The sequence below is a fragment of the Nothobranchius furzeri genome, chromosome 6 (assembly GCF_043380555.1).
Source record: "Nothobranchius furzeri strain GRZ-AD chromosome 6, NfurGRZ-RIMD1, whole genome shotgun sequence".
NCBI lineage: Eukaryota > Metazoa > Chordata > Actinopteri > Cyprinodontiformes > Nothobranchiidae > Nothobranchius > Nothobranchius furzeri.
The window spans coordinates 26,909,434-26,924,560 of NC_091746.1; positions in this window are offsets into that span (position 1 = coordinate 26,909,434).

Consider the following 15,127-nt stretch of genomic DNA (forward strand, 5'->3'; position numbering starts at 1 on the left):
AGTGTTATTAACATAATTATTCTTTGCAATTTCAGTTATTTGCCTTCATTTCGTGGCCCCACGTAGAACTGTAAACTTTGTTTAAACTGAATAAGCGTAATGAATTCGTGTGTGAACAGTTCCCTGCTTTCATTTTGTTTCCTTTCTTAAAAAAATCTGTCTTTCTGAGCAGACAGGAAGTAATTTATCTCACGTTTGTAGAGCGTGAGCACACGTGCGTGTTATTTTTCTACAGTTTTATTTCTCGTTTTACATGATTATATTTTATTACTTGCTTTGCATGTTCTATATAATTATACTTTAGCACAGTTTTATTATTTAAATTATTATTTTACTGTCTATATCATTTTATTTATTACTTATTTTCTAATTTTTTTTCATTTATATTAGCTCTTTTATTACATTTTTACTCATTTTAATCCAGTGTTTCCTCTGTGGGGGCCCTCTGCCCCGGGAGCGGTGGTCGACTGTAGCTTCCTGGGCGCTCTATGGGTGGGGGTCTATGACCCCCCTCCACTGAGCGCCCTGACTTAGTGTGGAAGACCTGATGCTGCCGGGGCAGACGGCTCCTCTGATGGCGTTTCCTTGCGTTACCATACTTGGCTCATCTGGACTCAGCCTAATATAATTTTTACTTGTGTATGTGTGTGAGTCTGTGTGTGCATGTGCGTGTGCTTGCATATGTTTGTAAATGTTTTTAACCTGTTATGGGAATCTGGGGTCATTTTGTAAAGCACTTTGAATGACACTGTTTGAAAAGCGCTTTAGAAATAAAATTTGATTGACTGATTGATTGATTTTTCTTTGGGTTATCTTTGAACACACATTTGAAATGATTTACGCCGTATCAGCTGCAAGTTACTGACTGCATGACTCATTAGAAAATAGTCCTGTCAACTGATCTCGTCCAATTAGACGTGCAGATGAACGCGATGCCAGACCCAAACTCAAGTTGACCCCAGAGGCGAGGAAAAAAAAACGTTGGAGTGGTCTACTTTCTGAGTTTTGAGAACAAATGAGGCGTCTTGATTGGTCAGAGAGAATCGCCGAGGCAACCAGGTAAGGTAGTACAACGAAATTAAAGCCTGCGCTGGCTGCTTTTTCTTTGTGGAGCATCGTGGGTGCTGATGGGCACCGCGAACGGAAGGGAAGGGAAAAGCAAGAGATTGGGCCCCTGTGGAGTTCAGGCGAGGCAGAAGTGAAGGCGTTTTCTTTGACTTTCTGGTTCCTTAAATGGTCTCCCCAGTGCGCTCCAGAGTGTCGGAGTTATAAGTAAAAGCAGCACAAAGAAAGCTTCCACGTATCCAGACAAGGAGTAACGTGCTGCAAAAAGGTGGCACTTTCTGATCAAGAAAGTAAAATTACACACCGATTACACACACATCCACCTCTCGGCACTGCACCCTGGGGTGTGGACTTATTTGGCGAGGACACCTGAATGAGCCTGACACGCTGACGGTGAGGGCCAAGGCGCACATTCCAGTCTGGTCGCTCGTAGAAAACGTGCCGGAACAAAACAGTGACAGCATTACGGCGGTGCTCAAAGTGGACCAGCTCTGATCCTCTCGTCTCTTCCCCCCCGTAGCCACGGAGATTCAAATCGCTAAAAGATGAGGAAGGGAGAGGAAAAAAGTCAAATGGGAACAATTTGTAGCAGTTCCTACCTGAAGTCTTTTACCGCTTGTGGCCCAGTGCAGATTTTTCTGTCTCCTTTTAGCTGGAGAAGAAAAACGAGGTTGGTTTGTTTCTCTGTTTTCCTCTTTGGCTGCAGTTCCTGTGTCTACCGTTTCCGTTTTCATTTCAGAAAACCGACTTTTAATGGGGTCTTGATTTCAGACTTATGTAATAAATTAGGATCTGGGTAAATTCCAATTTAATTAAACCACAATGGGGATTATTTCCACTCATATTCAAAGTTTGATCATTTTGATCACAACTCAACGGCATGTTAAAGACACGGGATTACGAGTGTAACAATGCACCATTATGGTCAACATCGGCTGTGCGGTCATCAATCCAAAATGCAAAAATCAATAACTGTTAATCAAATGCATGTTTGTTTTGTTTTAATTGCTCATTGTTGACATTCTGCTGACATGCTGTTCACCTCTTCCTGCACGTCACCAAACGAGCAGTGAGAAATGATTTCTTTTGTCACTTGTATTAACGTTTCATATTGATCGGTGGGTCCTAAATGGAAAAAGGGTATTGAGATTGAATTTGAGGTACCAGAAAACATCGAATCGCAATCCAATGTATCGATTTATTGTATCGTGATTAACGCCCCGCCATGGGGAAACAAAGAGTTACTCAGACCAGCCTGAACCACAGAGCAGTGGCGGCTCCAGAAATGTTTTTCTGCAGGTGCTATGAAGGAGCTAGTCTTTTTATTGAGGGTGCTTGAAGGAAGTGGTCATGCGTACCTATTGTTGTCTAAAACACCTTCAACACTAGCAGATACACATGCGTGCACAACACCTCAACAACACCTGAAACAACCTGTTTCTCATTTGTTCTTGTGCTCTTTCATTGTATTCATGTATTCACATGGATCCATCATCCCTGGCAAGCTCAGGGGAGCTCAGCTGGGGAGGAGCAGCAGGCCTTTTCTCCAGCGAGCCATCGCCATGCAAACACTGAGGTAATTTAACTCATCTGTGGATGGTGCAGATAGTGCTCCACCTGGTCCATGTCTGTTTATGCATGCAAGTTGCCTAATATTTGGATTATGATGCACATTTAAATATGGATTCAGACCGTTGATCCATGACAGAAACAGCCGTGGAGATCCAGCTCTCTGCCTGATGAGCCTCCGGCAATGAGCTCTAAGTTTTTGTCTTTGTTCTGATTTTTGAAAATATATATATAACATTTTATTTCCAACATTCTCTAATGACCACAAATACAAAAGTATTAATACTGCATGGTACTAGTTACAAAAGGACAAATTAAACTTTCCCTCTTGTAAATGGTAAATGGCCTGTATTTCTATAGCGCCTTCTTAAAGCTGGGCGTACACTGTGCGACTTTTTCACTATTTTGAGCCGATTTTCCACTCGTGCGAGGTTACGAGAGGCGATTAACACCACGCGACCAGCCACCGATCAACAGTCGTGAGCTCGCACGGACTTCTGCCGTGTTTGATATTTTGCTCGTCCCTCGTGAGGGTATCGCACTGTTGAAGCGGCGCTGCGAGCAGCTGCGACCCAAAAAGTATCAGAACCGCTCACGGCGCATGCGCAATCCTGCATCAACACCGCTCGCCCGCTATTTCACTAATAACACACGTTGTTCGTTTTTGTTTCTACACGTTTTTTTACTCACAAAGATTGTCAAGAAAGCGTGTTTGTTGTGTTCATGTCAAATTAAACTGATCACTAAACACAGATTTAATTCAATTCAATTCAATTCAAAACTACTTTAATAATCCCACAGGGAAATTGATTGCTGTAGTAGCTCAGAATAATAATAACAATAATCAAGTCATCACAGAGTTATTGTATATTACAATGGCTGTTGGCAGGAAGGATCTCCAGTAGCGGTCAGCATTGCAGCCAAACTGAAGAAGCCTCTGACTGAAGACACTCTTCTGTTGTCGGACAGTCTTGTGAAGAGAACGCTCAGGGTTGTCCATCATTTTCTTGATTCTCTGGAGAATCCTTCTTTGCATCATCTCCTCCAGCGGTTCTGAAACTGTCGAAACTCTGGCTGAGTCCTTGAAAGGGCTTGGAGTTCCTCCATCTTGTTGGCCAGTGATCTCACATTGCCCATTATGATCAATGGAAGAGATGGTTTGAATTTCCTCTTTCTCTGTCTCCGTTTTGCTCCCGCTCTGTGTCCACGCTTCTTGCGTTTTAGCTCATTTGGGATTTGTGGCTTCAGTTGAGGTATTATTTCAGCCTTTCCAATGTTAATCAGCTGCTCCCGATCGTAAACTAGCTTGTTGCCATGGTTACGCATCATAACAAATGCTCAAAAAGTGAAAAAAGCTAAAAAAAATAGCAGTAAAAATCCTCCAAGCTTCACAGCACCAGAAACAGAAAAGTAAAGTGTCCAAAAAAATAGTTTTTCTTGAGAAACTAGAAGAAAAAATGCCCAAGAAAAGGCAAAACTTACATATAGTCAACAGAGCTACTCCAACATGCAGCCGCCCAGAGCAGCGCAGTTCCGGAAAAAAAAAACTTTATTTATTTCATTTTCCTCATCCAACCCCCATAAATCCCCGTGTGTCCTCCTGCAGCACTCCCGAAGGACAACAGGCAAAACAAGAAAGTCTGATGTGTTGTGTAAAAACTTTAGCATATTTTTAGGTCCGACGTGTTGCTACCAGACGTACAGTGTGAGCACATGACTCGTGAGATCTGTTCTGCGAGGAAGTCGTACAGTTTGAGCTGAAGCTGAGTGCTACGAGTGAAAAAGTCGCACAGTGTCCGCCCAGCTTTAGGGTTCTACGACCCCCCAAGGCGCTTCACAGCACAATCAGTCAGGATGAGCTATGATGTAGCTACAGCTGCCCTGGGGCGCACCAATGGCTGCCGAGCACTGGCGCCACCGGTCCCTCCGACCACCACCAGCAGGCAACGTGGGTAAGTGTCTTGCCCAAGGACACAACAGCAGAATTCTTTGGTCAGAGCCGGGATCCAACCTGCAACCTTCCGATTACTGGACAACCCGCTCTATCTCCTGAGCTACTGCTGTTTTGCATCAACATTGATTTGATTATATTCTAAAGTGCAGACGTCACGCAAGATATAATCAACTACTGTTAAAATGTGAGCAGCAAGCGCACAAATGGTGGGTAGCACAACCAACTGGCACAGGAGTAAAGCGCTCATCCCGTAATCGGAAGGTTGCAGGTTCAAGCCCCGCTCAGTTTGTCGCTGTTGTTGTATCCTTGGGCAAGACACTTAACCCCCACTTGCCTGCTGGTGGTGGTCGGAGGGACCGGTGGCGCCAGCGCTCGGCAGCCTCGCCTCTGTCAGCGCGCCCCAGGAAGCAGGATAGAAAATCCATCCTAAAGACACAAGGATCAGGCAGTGGAGAGAGTTCAAATGAAACATTAACCATCAAACATGGCGGTGATTCTGGTCTCACGTGGGCCGCCTCAGGGAGAGTTCCCTCTGATGAAAGGGAGAAGTCCATTAATGAGCATCAGCTCTGCGATGACCCCAGTTCAAGCAAAATATGCCTCACCTGCTGGGAGGAGACGGAGTAGCAGCCCTACATGGCCAAATTACTTTTAAGAGCCAACTACTAAAGGAGACCAACAGGAGAGGATGCAACAAAAACCATTAAACGTTTGAATCATGAGTCGGTTTTTGGCTTCGCAGAGTGTGTGTGTACACGCGGAGACGTGTGTGTCGTGTTTCATGTTAAAATCGTGCATGACCATGACTGAATCCTGAAATTTGAACTTTTTTATTTGTTTTTATGTTAATTATAAATGACCTGCACTTGTGTGCAGCTTTCGGACTCCGACGACTCCAGCGTGCTTTACGTTACAGTCAGTCATTCATCCATTCACATGCTGGTGGTGGTGAGCTACATTTTAGCCACAGCTGCCCCAGGGCACTCAGACGAAGGCGACAGGCGTCACCGGTCCATTCTGATCCACCACCTGAGGGAAAGAAGCTGAAGTGTCTTGCCCAAGGACACAACAACCAACGCGAACAGACGCTGAAACTGCGTGGGCCTGGCTTTGAACTGGCAAACCACCAGTTTTACAGTTTCCATTTACAATAACTGGACTGCTGCTGGATTTCCTCATCGAATGCCACTTTATAAAGGATCTTAAGGGCTTTTAAGCTAAACATCTACACCAAACTTACTTGGTTACGACCAGAAATGCACAAAAACAAAAAAGTACAGCTTTGTGTTTTCTTGTGAGAAGAAAGTCATCCTGGATGACGATGCTTCTCACCCTATCCAGGGCTGCTGCGAGACCTTTGGAGGCCAGGGGACCCAACCCCCCCCCCCCCCCCCCCCCCAACAGAAATGCACCCAAAGGGTATTTAAACTCTTGCCATTTAATTGAAATGAGCTGGGAATTTATCTGAGTCCATTCGTTGCATTCCTAAGCAAGGCTATGTGAAATCAACTGGGCCAGACTAGGACCTATAAATGTTACTAAATCATAGGAATAGCTATTTTGCCCGAATTTTGACTGACAGGCTAAACAATTAAGAAAACACTCAACAGCTCAAACGGTGGGCAACTAATTAGTATGTTTTCTGAGCAATATGCTAAAAAAACTCAACTCTGTAATAATTTTTGAATTTTTTAGGCCTTGACCCTGTCTCTAACCCCTTCTTTCCACCGGAGCCGTGACGGAGCCGTCAGCAGCACGTCATAGTGCTGATAGGAACCGTGTGGTCAACAGAACCTTTTCCACCGGAGCCGCCAGCAGCGCGAGTCGGCCGCGTCTCAGGATGTCGCGGCCCTTACGCGCCAGTAGGGGTTGCATGACTTAATTTTTTTAAAGTCGACAATCAAGTAATGAAAATCGAGTCGACTTCGACTAGTCGTTGATGATGTCATACACCTGAAGCGGCGGGGGGTGGGGTGGGGGTCGGTTGGGTTGCTGGAGTTTTTGACAATTAAAATTGTGCACACATTTTCAAAGTTAAACACATTTCTTTTAACAACGGCAGTTTCTGCTTCAGCCCTCTCGCCCCTCCCCCTGCTTCAGCCCTCTCCCCCCTCCCCCTGCGCAGCGGCCGCAAACTCACTGATGGGCCTGCAGCCTCTCAGAGTTCCTGCTGCTCTAAACATTAAAACAATTATTTCATTTTCTGTTCCTCACTTCTGATTACCTTCAGTGGTGTCTGTTTGTTGCAACCAGCAGGTACAAAAACTAACTTGTTTTTATTTGACTATTTTTCTGTGCTGTCTGTTTATTATCTTCCTGCATCTCCTTTCAATCCTAAAGAAAAACTGCTACCTGGGTTCATTTATATTTACCTCATGAGTTACCTTTGAACTGCAGTTCTAAAAGATCTACCGACCGCTAAAACAGCGGAGTGCTCGCTGCTCGCCGGCCGCAGTGCGTCACCGGAGGACAAAACAGGTGATGCACCCTGCTCCACAGCAGCGAAACGCATCAGGCAAAAATAAAAGACAGAAAACATAAAAGGAAATGAGCCGGCATGAACGATCGTGTGTTAAATTTGTTTTTGAGGTGGCGACACCTGATTTGATAATGTTACTGTGGCCGTGCTCAGGACGCAGATGTCTGGAGTGCATCAACAATCAAAGCTTTGCATGCACAAGCTGAGTAAGGTTAGGATGGAGGTGAGGGGAAGGTTAAATTGCAAGAGGGTAAACGTCATAATTCGGTCAAATGTCCGTTTTACGGCGGGTGTCAGTACCGACGCTCTGGCACAGCGTGTCGCCTCCGCCTCAATCCAGACGCGCTGGGGCTCGTCACCTGCTGTCTTTTCCGAGGACTGCATCTTGTCATTATCACGTGACAGCAACTAGTCGATGACAGGCATAAAAAGTCACTACAGAGCAGTGAGGTCGACTAGTCGACTAGTTCATACAACCCCTACGCGCCGGCTCTATTTTCTACGCGCTACGCCTCTAAAACGGGTCAAGTTCGACATTTTTGGGGAAGGAAAGACAGGAAATCGGACGCGGAAACGGAGCAAAGCTTCCCGAGATTTTCAGAATAAAGAAACATACTGCCTTCTGGTTGGTTTACTTAAAAAAATGTATAAATGTATTCGCGATTATAAAACGGACAGAACATAAAACACAAACCTTTTGGAGCCATATTATAGTTTTCTCCTGCTTGTTACGTGTGTCTTTGTGTTCACTACTGAGTGTCTGTTTGAATGAGCAGGTGTTCCTGTGTTCTTATGGTGCACATACCTAGTTTTGCTCCTGTCATCCTTTTCCAAAACCACCCACAAGCCTCCCTAAAAGACGGAGGGTTAAACACACCGTGAGCTACAGGCAGCAGGTGCACAAACACTGTGATGACTTTCTCCAGAGCACACTGGCGGAGCTTGATATGTGCAACATGTGCGGCCGAACAGGGCGGCAGTCTGCAGGGGGCGGCATTTAATTTCCTTTTTTTTTTTTTTTTCTAAATTTTTTTTTATTTTTAGCATCAACCAATACATAAACAAAACATAGAAATTGCATGTTCTTAATAATAATAGTGATGATAATAATAATATTTCTGTAATAAAAGCACAACAAAGTGTAACCCATATCAACTACTCCCTGTCACATGACCCACGTCAGCTGATGTGAGGTCCCTCTCCTGATTGGCTCCTTCCAGTCGCGGCAACCATGAAAGCTGCTCCTGCCGTGGCTGTAAGCTTGTTGCTTGTAGAACGGCGTTGGAAAACAAAGCGTTTTTCTCCCCTCAATTCATTTATACTCTCTTTTTACCTCAGCGGTAAGTGTGCTTAACATCTACCAATAACACCCTTTTACTTGTCAGTGACCAGTCGATCGTTTTCGCTATAAAAAATGACCTTGTTCGGCGGAGTTCCCACCGTGAGCAGGGGGGGGCGTCACAGGGGGTTCTCGCACAGGGCGCCATTTAGGCCAGCTCCGCCTCTGCCAGAGCAGCAAACGGTTTACTCTCTTTAGATCCCCAATCCCTTCGTCTATTTGTGCATGCATGCCCGTTTAAATGTAACCCCTACTGTATACCAGTAGCTACCAGCCAACCTTCCCCTGCAGAAATGTGAGTAAACTAAGTTTAAACCAGGCAGAAACGTTCTTCATTTGTCCATCTTTCTGTTTCTTCTGCATCCAGCTGAGATTTCTGCCACAAAGGCTGTTTCTCTTTTTGTTTTCCCCCAAAAAGAAAACTAAAAGATAAGAAGATATTTTTAGGGGCTTCCGCACAAGAAAAAGTTGGAACATGCCTCAAATATTAGGAGAAAGGATTTTAACTCAAATTAAACTTCTCTGTCTAACCCCATCTTTTCTTTACTGTTTGCTGAAAAAAGTCTTTCTCTACAAATGATTGACGAAGATGGTCTGCAGACATCAGACTTAAAAACAATGAAAAGCAGTAAAGCCAGAACCCTCGAAGGAAGGAAACGAAAACACTAACAAAACTCTCAGAACTAGAACGGGAAGGTGGTCAAGAGACGCACAAAGAAATGAGACAATGACCAGATCAGATGTGGTTGGTGCATTGCTCGGAGTAAACGTGCATAACAAAAGCGCACCATGACTCAACACTTGTTTGTGTGAGAGGCCAGAACTTTCTGAGACAGGAGGGAAAAACAGCAGGAGGGAATTTTTCTGCAAAGGTTGTCACCGGCTTGCCAGGCAGTCAATCATCTAACTCTGCAAGGCCCGTCAACATCTCTGACTGTTCAACAACGCTGGATGAATTATTTGTTATTTCCTTGAAGGGGAGTTATTGTGAAGGATTTCCTTTGCCAAAAATAGTAAAAACACCCCATCTGGAACTTTAAAGGAAGCCATGATCAGCACAAGGATGCACCAACGTTTGACTGACTGCTCCAGAGTTGGACTTACAAACATACAGGTGCTGGCCAGTAAATTAGAATATCATCAAAAGGTTGAAAATATTTCAGTAATTCCATTCAAAACGTGAAACTTGTACATTATATTCATGCAATGCACACAGACCAATGTATTTCCAATGTTCATTACATTTAAATTTGATATTCATAAGTGACAACTAATGAAAACTCCAAATTTGGTATCTCAAAAAATTAGAATATTCTGAAAAGGCTGAATATAGAAGACACCTGCTGCCACTCTAATCAGCTGATTTACTCAAAACACCTGCAAAGGCCTTTAAAAGGTCCCTCAGTCTTGTTTTGAAGGCACCACAATCATGGGGAAGACTTCTGACTTAACAGCTGTCCAAAAGACAATCATTGACACCTTGCACAAGGAGGGCAAGACACAAAAGGTGATTGCTAAAGAAGCTGGCTGTTCGCAGAGCTCTGTGTCCAAGCACATTAACAGACAGGCGAAGGGACGGAAAAAATGTGGTAGAAAAAAGTGTACAAGCTCTAGGGATAACCGCACCCTGCAGAGAATTGTGACGACAAACCCATTCAAAAATGTGGGGGAGATCCACAAAGAGTGGACTGCAGCTGGAGTCAGCGCTTCAAGAACCACCACGAGGAGACTCATGAAAGACATGGGATTCAGGTGTCGCATTCCGTGTGTCAAGCCACTCTTGAACAAGAAACAGCGCAAGAAGCGTCTCGCCTGGGCCAAGGACAAAAAGGACTGGACTGATGCTGAGTGGTCCAAAGTTATGTTTTCTGATGAAAGCAAGTTCTGCATTTCCTTTGGAAATCAAGGACCCAGAGTCTGGAGGAAGAGCGGAGAAGCACAGAATCCACGTTGCATGAGGTCCAGTGTAAAGTTTCCACCGTCAGTGATGGTGTGGGGTGCCATGTCATCTGCCGGTGTTGGCCCACTCTGTTTCCTGAGGTCCAGGGTCAATGCAGCCGTCTACCAGGAAGTTTTAGAGCACTTCATGCTTCCTGCTGCTGACCAACTTTATGGGGATGCAGACTTCACCTTTCAACAGGACTTGGCACCTGCACACAGTGCCAAAACCACCAGCACCTGGTTCAAGGACCATGGTATCCCTGTTCTTGATTGGCCAGCAAACTCGCCTGACCTTAACCCCATAGAAAATCTATGGGGTATTGTGAAGCGGAGGATGCAATACGCTAGACCCAACAATGCAGAGGAGCTGAAGACGACTATCAGAGCAACCTGGGCTCTCATAACACCTGAGCAGTGCCACAGACTGATCGAGTCCATGCCACGCCGCATTACTGCAGTTATTGAGGCAAAAGGAGCCCCGACTAAGTATTGAGTGCTATACATGCACATTCTTTTCATGTTCATTCTTTTCAGTTGGCCAACATTAGAGAAACAAACATTTTTTCATTGGCCTTTAGAATATTCTAATTTTCTGAGATACCAGATTTGATGTTTTCATTGGTTGTCACCTATAAATATCAAAATTAAACGTAATAAACATCGGAAATACATTGGTCTGTGTGCATTGCATGAATATAATGTACAAGTTTCACGTTTTGAATGGAATTACTGAAATATTTTCAACCTTTTGATGATATTCTAATTTACTGGCCAGCACCTGTATGATCCCAAAATAGAAGCTTGTGTTTTCATTTTGACCTTAAATGAAGTATTCTTTTAGCCTGGCAAGCCAGACTAAATAAATGTATTGTTTAGTCTGGCCACGCTCCACTGGCCAATCAATGTGACATACTCTTGTTTCACTCTGTTGCATCATCCCACCCACCAGGCATATAGAGTGCCCTGATTGGCCCACAAAGCGGATAAAGCTCTGTGATTTGTTCACAAAGCAGATAGAGCACTATGATTGGCCCACCATTATGGACCAATCACAGCTCTTTATGTGTTTGAAACCCCTCTAGAGAGCTGTGATTGGCTAGCCAGAGTCCTGGTAGGAGCTGCGGAGGTTCCAATAGAGCGTGCCTAGACCAAACTTTGCAAAGCAAGAATTTGGTCTAGTTCACTAGGCTAGTATTCTTTGGCTTTTCACCAGATTCTCTCTGGTCTGGGATCACTTTGGGAAACCCTGAGAGGAGCTACAGAGGAATGCCGATGTTTTCCTCCTGGATCTGTTACCTCTGCAACTTCACCTTTGATTAACCCTTTAAGTGCCAAAGTTGCAGAATTGCGACAAGCAGCAATGTTGGATTTAATAAGCCACAGCAGCAGAAATGAGCCCTCGTGCAGTTAATACGTTACACTGCGGGGTGGCAGACACCTGTAACTTTGATCCAAGCAACATTTGTGGGTGTGTTACTATTCAAATTTATGGAGTATTTAGCGCTTGAACCCCGCCCACCAGTCGCAGAGTCGCGGAGGTTGTCAGAGCAAGTGAGAACGAGCGAGTTGTACAGGAAAAAAAATGCCGAGAGGAATGTTCAGTGCTGACGAAGCGGGGTCCGGGTCGCGGGGGCAGCATTCCAACTAGGGAGCTCCAGACCGTCCTCTCCCCGGCCACCTCCACCAGCTCCTCCGGCAGGACCCCGAGGTGTTCCCGGACCAGATTGGAGATGTAACCTCTCCAACGTGTCCTGGGTCGACCCGGGGGCCTCCTGCCGGCAGGACATGCGCGAAACACCTCCCCAGGGAGGCGTCCAGGAGGCATCCTGACCAGATGCCCAAACCACCTCAACTGACTCCTTTCGATCCGCAGGAGCAGCGGTTCTACTCCGAGTCCCTCCCGAATGTCCGAGCTCCTCACCCTATCTCTAAGGCTGAGCCCGGCCACCCTACGGAGGAAACTCATTTTGGTCGCTTGTATCCGCGATCTCGTTCTTTCGGTCATTACCCAAAGCTCATGACCATAGGTGAGGATTGGGACGTAGATCGACCGGTAAATCGAGAGCCTGGCTTTCTGGCTCAGCTCCCTCTTCACCACGACAGATCGGCTCAGCGTCCGCATCACTGCAGACGCCGAACCAATCCGCCTGTCGATCTCCCGATCCCTCCTACCCTCACTCGTGAACAAGACCCCGAGATACTTAAACTCCTCCACTTGAGGTAGGACCTCTCTCCCGACCCGGAGTTGGCAAGCCACCCTTTTCCGGTCGAGAACCATGGTCTCAGATTTGGAGGTGCTGATCCTCATCCCAGCCGCTTGACACTCGGCCGCGAACCTACCCAGCAAGAGCTGAAGGTCAGAGCTGGATGAAGTTAGGAGGACCACATCATCCGCAAAAAGCAGAGACGAGATTCTCCTGCCACCAAACTCAACACACTCCACACCACGGCTGCGCCTAGAAATTCTGTCCATAAAGGTAATGAACAGAACCGGTGACAAAGGGCAGCCCTGGCGGAGTCCAACCCTCACCGGGAACAGGTCCGACTTACTACCGGCTATGCAGACCAAACTCACGCTCCTCTGGTAAAGGGATGCTGAATATACCACAAGTAATGAATTCCACTGATGCGTTTTATTTAAAACGGACTTGCTCGTGTGTAATTTGGTTATTCCACATTCAGTGTTAATGCAAAAACAAGTTTGTTTACAATTTAAAAGGTTCAAAATTGCATTTGAGTTGATAAAGAAAATGTGGAATTTTGCCGTCACTTTTTCAAAAAATATTAAGTTCGGCCCGCGACTTCGCCCTAGATTTCCATTTCGGCCCAGTGTGAGTTTGAGTTTGACGCCCCTGTCTTAAAGCAAGCATACTTAGTCGACTGAAGGTCAGTGGGTCAACAGCTTTTGGTTCCAAGCAAAGAAGAAAAAAAACACCATGCCTCGGCTCCCTGCTGGGTAGAGCCGGCTCTCTGATGGTAGCTGACGCCTTGAGGCCAGTCAGGTATTCATTTGTACAGAATGGGAACACTTTAGAGCCAGCCTTGCGCTCATTGGGTCAATAAATGAAAGGTCTTGAGTTCAAGAACAAATCTGCGTGAAAAGGACAGGTATAGACTTTAAGGAGACTTTGCAGCGCGGTGACCGCTAACAAACACTAAGAAAACATGGAAACCCAAGAATTCAAAGAGAAAAACAAGACTGGAGGAAAAGAGCAGATCCAGACGAACTCAAACCCACGCGGCCCGTCCAACAAGCATTAAGCCAAGTTGTTTTCTTCACCTTCTGGGAAGCTGAGAGTGTTTTTAATCCCACCCCTAACTTTGAGCATCAACCGTCAGCCTGCATGCATTATTCCATCTCATTACTCACTTTTCCTGATTTATTTGGAGTCATATTTCTTGGATGTCCTGTACATCTTGTGCTTGTCCATTTCCACGCCTTTCTCCCACCTCTCCCTCCACTCACCCCCTTCTGACTCACCTGTCTGCTCCACCATAATTCCTGTCACCGCTGCCACAGTGGCTGCATGGATCAGGAGGACAGCGGCTGTCACATGTAATTGAAAAGAGAGTTACACCGTGCATGTGTGTGTGTGTGTGTGTGTGTGTGTGTGTGTGTGTGTGTGTTTGGGGGGGTGAGGTTTTGAAGGCCCAGCTGAGCAAATCTTCTCTGATTTTAACGCCACTTTCCCTCTCCTCCGTTTTCCTTCCCTGCTATCCTGAGCTGTCCTTCCGTCTTTCATTCTTCCCATTGGTCACGGACACAGTTGCTCACTCGTCACCTCACTTCCTGTGTTGCTGGTTTCAGTCCAGTCTGCTTTCTCTCCTCACATTCTTTCAGTTTTTTACATCTGTCGTTGTTGCACACCTATTTAGCTTTTCATCTACCCCTAAATTGTTGTCCCATCCTGCTCTTCTTTCATTTAATCTCTCCCTCATTGTGGCCGAACTCCTTCGCTCCCACTGCAGCTCCTTCCCTTTTAGCCGCTGTGATGTGACAACCCCCCTGCATCGTCACGGACTCCCAGCCTCTGTGTCATCTGGCATGACAGATAGCACCTTTAGCCTTGGGCTTGGGACCCTCTGACAGATGGACTAAGCTCACCAGCCATAGCCAATCCCTTCTGTCAAAACACACACACACGTGCACAGAGGTGGTATATAGCAGTGTGGTATATATCACCTTTGCTGTTGCTCACCCTTCCATCCTCTGGCTGCGCCCACAGCACCAATTTGAGTGATTTAATTGGTGGATTTAGTGTCTCGATCAAGGTGAAAAGCTGTCGGAGAAACAAATTAAAGGCCTGTCAGAGGAGAGGAAGCAGCGGTGGAGGAGGCGAGTCACAGAGGCAGGTTTTAGTAACTAAAAATCACTCTTCCTCCGCGAGATCTGAAAGGAAGATGGACAAAAGAGAAAACTAGGGTTAGGCAAAGTTAAATAAAAACCGAAGTGGAACACAAACGTTCAGCGAGAAAGAAGAGGCAGCTTAGCAAAAAAGGAAAATGAGATGAGTCTCACGCTCGCTGTGTTTCTTGCTTTGCCTTTTTTGTGACGGCACAATGAAACGAGAAGCTGTCCATGTCTGACGGCGAGAAGACGAGGAACGAAGCTCAACGCGGGCAGATTACACGTCAAAGCTGAAGGGTTTCTTTAGAAAAAAACAAACAAGCTGTCAATCGTTTTAGAGTCGATGCATTGACTTGCACAGAGTCTTGGAGGTCGCTTTCACCTCATTGTGAGACTTTACAAGACAGCAGCCGATCAGCATCTGTCAATAAC